This window comes from Oncorhynchus tshawytscha, linkage group LG10 (assembly GCF_018296145.1).
Source record: "Oncorhynchus tshawytscha isolate Ot180627B linkage group LG10, Otsh_v2.0, whole genome shotgun sequence".
NCBI classification, from domain to species: domain Eukaryota; kingdom Metazoa; phylum Chordata; class Actinopteri; order Salmoniformes; family Salmonidae; genus Oncorhynchus; species Oncorhynchus tshawytscha.
This window is the reverse complement of record NC_056438.1, coordinates 9,194,925-9,201,947: the sequence shown is the minus strand read 5'-3', so window position 1 is coordinate 9,201,947 and position 7,023 is coordinate 9,194,925.

Genomic DNA, 7,023 nt, shown 5'->3' with positions numbered 1-7,023 from the left:
GTTCGGACTGATACAGTAAGTGACGACGTAATCGGAGGTAGACTCCGCCGGCACTCAACACAACTGATGTATATATGGTGGAGTTGAGTTCTCTCAGCTAGCCATTTCAAATTGCATGACACAGACCACAATTTAATCATACATATGAATTGTTTATTGGTTCATTTTATCTTAAAGGCTACACAGCCGAATTGCCGTATATATTATTTATAAAGGTAAATAAATGGAGAGAGCAATTAGTTGTTTAGCTAGCTAGGTAGATAAATGAACGTTAGAAACATTAAAAAACGATGTCTTACATTTTTTTGTTAAATGGTGATCTCTATTTCCCTAACCAATTTACTAATTGAGCAGAATTATACACCTACCAGTAGATGTACATACTTTATTGTATTTAACCTTTATTTAACTAGGCAAGTCAGTTAAGAACAAATTCTTATTTTACAATGACTGCCTACCCCGGCCAAACCCGGACAATGCTGGGCCAATTGTGCGCCGCCCTATGGGATTCCCAATCACGGCCGGGTTGTGATACAGCCTAGAATCGAACCAGCTAGTTTAGCCTACTCAAACACCTGGCTCAAACAGAGGGATGCTATGTTAGCTAGCTGGCTATCCAACACTGGAACTCTTCCAAGTCGAGGTAGATATACCAACGTAAGCAGCACGAGTTACTGGCTGGGCTCAAGGGCATTGAACCCATCGCAGATGATGTCCTGATCGTAGGCTGTGGTGACACAGACGAAGAAGCAGTACGCGACCACGATGTGAAGCTCCTGGCACTGATGGAGCGCTGCCGATCAGTTAAGCTTCGCCTTGGCCTGAAGAAGCTGCAGTTCAAGGTGAAAGACGTCCACTTCCATGGCCACATTCTCTCGGCAAAAGGCCTGAAGCCGGACCCAGACAAGGTCAGAGCGATCCTCGACATGCCAAACCCGTCTGATGCAAAAGGAGTACAGCGTCTCATCGGCTTTGCAAACGATCTTGCAAAGTTCATGCCACACCTATCAGCAGTCTGTGAGCCTCTGCGCCGGTTGCTGGACAAAGACACACCATGGCACTGGCTACCCAAGCACGAGGCCGCAGTGCAGGAGATGAAATCTCTGGCTTCATCCATGCCAGTGTTGCGCTACTACGACGTCATGAAGCCTGTCACAATCCAGAGCGACTCCAGCCAAAGGGGACTTGGATGCTGCCTTATGCAGGAAGGCCAGCCCATTGTGTTTGCCTCGAGAGCGCTCACCCCCACCAAACAAAACTATGCACAAATTGAGAAAGAGTGCCTCAGCATCGTCTTCTCCTGCCAGCGATTCCATCACTACTTATATGGGCGAGACCTGGTCATCGCTGAAACTGACCACAAACCACTCATTGCCATATTCAGTAAACCTCTCCTCAACGCGCCCAAGACGCTTCAAAGCATGCTCCTGACTCTGCAAAACTACAGCCTGAAGGTCATTTACAAGCCAGGACCAGAGATGTACATCAGCGACACACTGAGCAGGGCAACAACACAATGTACAGGCAGAGGCACTGTCTATCAGCGGCAGGCCATCTGTTCGCTACAGCAGGAACAACAAGATGTTCAACAGATCAATCAGGCAGACTACTTAAACGTCACAGATCACCGCCTAGCCCAGATAAGGCAACACACTGACAAGGACGAACGCCTACAGTCACTGAAGTCCATGGCTCTCGCAGGTTGGCCATACCTGAAAGAGGAGACACCTTTCACAGTGAGAGAATACTGGACCTTTCGAGATGAGATCAGCGTGCAAAATGGCGTCTTGTTCAGAGGTCAGAAGGTCATTATTCCCAAATCACTACGTCCAGAGATGCTTACCCGCATACACTCCAGTCACGTTGGAGGTGATGCATGCTACCGCCAGGCTCGTGAAACATTATACTGGCCAAACATGCAAGCAGAAATTAAAGACTTTGTCAGCAACTGTACCACATGCAACGAGTACGCTCATGAACAGCAAAAGGAAACCATGATGTCACACGAACTGCCCACAAGGGCCTGGCAAATCGTCAGCATGGACTTATTCAGCCACAGACAAAAGGACTATCTTCTCATCGTTGATCATTACTCTGACTTTTGGGAAATTGAACTGCTCCCTGACTTGTCTGCAGAGACGGTCATAAAGCGCTGCAAGGCGCAGTTTGCAAGGCAAGGTCAGCCTGACAAGGTAATCACAGACAATGGCCCACAATTCACTGCACAGTTCAAGCGTTTCGCCTCAGAATGGGAGTTTGACCACGTGACCTCCTCTCCAAGACACCCAAAAGCAAATGGCAAGGCAGAATCAGCTGTCAAAATTGCAAAATACCTGTTAAGCAGGGCCTTGCGCGACAGCAACGACCCATGGAAAGCGATCTTACAGTGGAGGAACACACCCACTGAAAACATGGACAGCAGCCCAGCACAACGCCTTCTGTCCAGACGTCTGAAGACTACCATCCCCGTAGTTAACAAGCTACTTGAGCCCTGCGTCATGGTTGGCGTCACGGACAAACTGCGTCACAGAAAGCAGCTCGCTAAGTGCTTCTACGACCGGACTGCTCGGGACCTACCAGAGCTGGAGGTGGGTGAAACGATAAGGATGAAACCGCTGCCGGGAGACCACACAGGACATTGGAGGCTGGGCACATGCCTGCAGAGAGTTGCACCACGTTCTTACCTGGTGGATGTTGGTGTCTCCCTCTATCGTCGCAATCGGGTGGATCTGCGCGTAGCAGAGCAGACAAACCAGAACACGCCATACACTCACCTGGATGAGCTGGATCACAGTCCAGGCCTAAGGGTAAGGGGTGCAGAATTGAGACCTGGGCCAACTGAAGGCGAGGCTTCTACCCCACCAAGCTCTCCAGCTCGTGCCCCTAATCCTACCCCTGTCAGAGCCAATACTTACTCACGGGTGGGTCGGCTGTGCAAGCCACCGGACAGGCTTACTCTGTAAGCAAGGGACTGTTAACTTGCCCTCGGTTAATTCAAATCTATATTTGTTCTTAAATAATGAAATTGAAATTAAAAAAGGAAGATGACAACTGAAGTAAAAAAGAAAATGTAATGCTTTTTCTATTGTTATGACCTGACTGTTAAGAATTTAATGTTATGCCTTTATGTTTGCACTTTCTATTGAAAAGGATGATGTTACGGAGTCTAGTTGATAGGCAATCGACTAGCCGGACTGTTCCCCGGACTCCAGTTGTAGCCATTCGTACAAGGCACAAACAAGGCTATTGAACCTGACATTGGTGTCTGTCGTTATTCCTTTATCTAACATATCATACTGAAACAATGTACATACTTTATTGTATTTAACCTTTATTTAACTAGGCAAGTCAGTTAATTAAGAACAAATTCTTATTTTACAATGACTGCCTACCCCGGCCAAACCCGGACAATGCTGGGCCAATTGTGCGCCGCCCTATGGGATTCCCAATCACGGCCGGGTTGTGATACAGCCTAGAATCGAACCAGCTAGTTTAGCCTACTCAAACACCTGGCTCAAACAGAGGGATGCTATGTTAGCTAGCTGGCTATCCAACACTGGAACTCTTCCAAGTCAAGGTAAGCTTTTGGTTTTACGGGGCCCGCCGGAGTAACTGCTAAAAATGCTTAATGACTGTACACTGTATTGCATGATGGTAGCAGGTTTACTAACGTGTTAGTTCTATTAGTAATGTTGACAATGACGTTATAATAAGGTGACAATGACGAAGGCTGTGTGTAGAGGCTATGATATGATGGTTTGGCTTGGAAAGGTTTTTTCACCTGGTCATAGACAGCTGGTGTTGTGCATTGAAGTCCACAAGCGAAGGGAAAAGGTGAGAGGAGGAGAGCTCATAGTTGCGAGAAGGAATACCACGAGCTGTTTGTATGTGGCTGTTATGAAAGTAAACAGTGTTTGTGTGTGATCAAAAGTGTATTCATTCCGCCGACTCCGTTGAAAAACGTTTCTTAAATGGAAACAAACGGAACAAGGCTAAACTTAAATTTGTCCAATAGAAACTCTCGTTTTCAACTGTTGGACTAATGATTACGCCCTAGATAAGGTAGATGCAGGCAAGGTGGTATTTTATGTGTCACTGTCTGTCCATGTGTCGCCTCAATTTTTTTCTCTAGATCTGTGTGCACCTATTTTGTCAACTTCCATTCATTCATAGGCTAGGTTGTAGCAACCTCATGATGGGTATAGGTGACATTTGAGTATTATGTAGTAGCTTAAACATATCGATGTTACTTTGAGCTGGGTGAATGGAGTATGAATGAGTCATCCAATATGCTGTAACAGAAATAAGCCAATGCGCATAAATCCCAATAATAGTCCTCCCTCATCTTAAATGGCACCGACAGCCACTGAGTCTTACCTATTTTACATAGTTGTATCTCCGGTGTCCTCCCCAGCAGTCTCCGTAGCCGATCATTCTCCTCCTGGTACTCCACTACCGTTTTCTCAACTGCACCGAATATCTCTACAGCAACCGCGGTTAAACGCTCATTTAAAAACACACGAAACAACTGTAGTTTAGACATTTTCAGACAAATGAACTTTGTGTAGCCAATTCAGTTCTGTCAGTATGTGTTTCTATACTAGAAAATGAAAACTCGTTTCCAATCCTCCTTCCGTGTTTAAGTCAAGGAATTTTTAAAAACTCCTTCGCTCTAGTGGGTGGCAAACTTGGGAACGCACAACAGCGCCGCCAGCTGAATGGGAGTTTAATACTGTGCAAAACAGCCTACAGACTAGTGGTAAAGAGAAACGATAACTACATGTTGACAGACAGTGGTGTTCATAAGTATAGGGTTATCTCAATTCATCATGAGGAGTCGTCTGTATATCATTACTCTATACAGCATTACATGAATAATCATGAATGAGCACCATTATAGGTCATAATTTATGATAAATAATCTTGGACAAAAATGCAAGGAGATGTTTTCTTTAAAGGATATTTGAAATGTATCAATATTATTTATGTATACAACCACGGGTTTTACCTCGAGGTGCAGACAAGTGATAATGGAAATAGATAACTACATGGGGGGGGGGGGTTATTTAGAATACGTAATAGGGTGATCTAAGATGTTAATTTCTTGTATGAACTGAATGGAAAGACAACACAATTGTTTGTAACACTCCTGACAACAGCACTTGCTTGGGACTGATGTGACAGCGTGCACAAAACCAGAGAATGCAGTTATCAAGAGGATATTATGAAGAATGATATTGAATTGGGACTGCAAAAACACTGTCGTTCACTTAAACAGAGTTTGCATTTTATATATATCTTATATGAATATTTATATATATTTTTATATATTTTATATATATATTTTATATATATTTATTTATATATTTATATATATATATTTATATATATATATTTATATATATTTTTATATATATATTATTTATATATATTTTTATATATATATTTATATATATTTATATATATATTTATATATGTATATTTATATATATATTTATATATATATTTTTAAATGCACTCATCGGGATTCAAATGTATATCGTTATTTCTCCAAATATTCAAACAATACTATGAACGAGCAGCATTAGGTGGAAATGGATGAGAAAACGGGTGGAAAGAAAGATTTCTTTAAATGCATGTAACATCAGTCAGAACATTCTGTCATCACCCCTGAGAGACTTCAAAAACAAACGACAAATTCCTGCTCCTAATGACGTGAAAACATCCGCAGACTTTGAACAACAGACCTGTGAGCTTCCTACAATATTGTGCCACAGTGATGTTGTCATATGCGGTCAAATCATACTCATACTCAAAATTAACTTGTTGTTATTGTTGAATGTTGTTGACGTTATTGACATTGGTATTCCGATACCCATCTCTTTTTTTTACTTATGTTATTTTATTCTATTGATTGAAAGTGGTCAAACACAGAAAAGGTTCCAATCGTTTGTTCACCATTCATTTATTCCCATTGGGGAGTTTCAAGTGATTTAAACATGAAGTGAGTTCGGAAAATCCGGAAGTGCGCATCTTAGAAATAGTTTTCACATATAAAGTCCCATTTTAATGCAACTGTCCCTCTACCCCCTCGATTTAGAGCCGCACCTCATAGTCGTGTGATTCGCTCAGAATTGGAATTGATTAGCATGTCACTCAGTAGATCCACACCCCCTAAATTCCAAACTGTCCCACAGTGTCACAAGGCTCTATACGCCAGCAATTCAAGGCTGGGGACGAGGTTATACATAACATATAAACATCTGACTTAAAGTAAAAATTATATCATTTATTCATCAATGCCACAAACCTTGGACATGGAAGAGCACCATATCAACTATAATTACGATCTAAGAACACAAAGATTCTTCTTCTTTTTCGTTATAGAAATTACAGGTAACTGCTAAAATAAAGGAAACACCAACATAAAATGTCTTAATAGGGCGTTGAGCAAGAACAGCTTCAATGCGCCTTGGCAGAGATTCTACAAGTGTTTGGAACCCTCTTGGCAGAGATTCTACAAGTGTTTGGAACCCTCTTGGCAGGATTGTGGAGCATCAAGTAGCCTAGAGGTTAGAGCGTTAGAGCGTTAGGCCAGTATCTGAAAGGTTGGTGGATCAAATCCCCAAGCTGACAAGGTAAAAACCTGACCTTCTGCCCCTGTGCCGGTAGGCCGTAATTGTAAATAACAATTTGTTCTTAACTGACTTGCCCAGTTATATATTAAATAATTATTCCGTTTTATTGATGGTGGTGGAAAACGCTGTCTCAGGCGCTATTGGATTCGGGAACCGTGTTCCCCCATTGATGGGTTGGGATCTGATGTGGGGTTGGGATCTGATGGTGGTCTGCTGTCAAGTCCAACTGGGTTGCTGCTTACGGCTGAGCTGTGGCTGTATGAATTATATGGAGGCTCACAGGGAATGTCAAAACCCTTTAGGTGGGTCACAGTGCCAAAAGGTTTGAGATCCACTGGTTTAGAGTCACTCTCTCTGTTCTCCACAGTCTGGGTTTGGGGAAGAG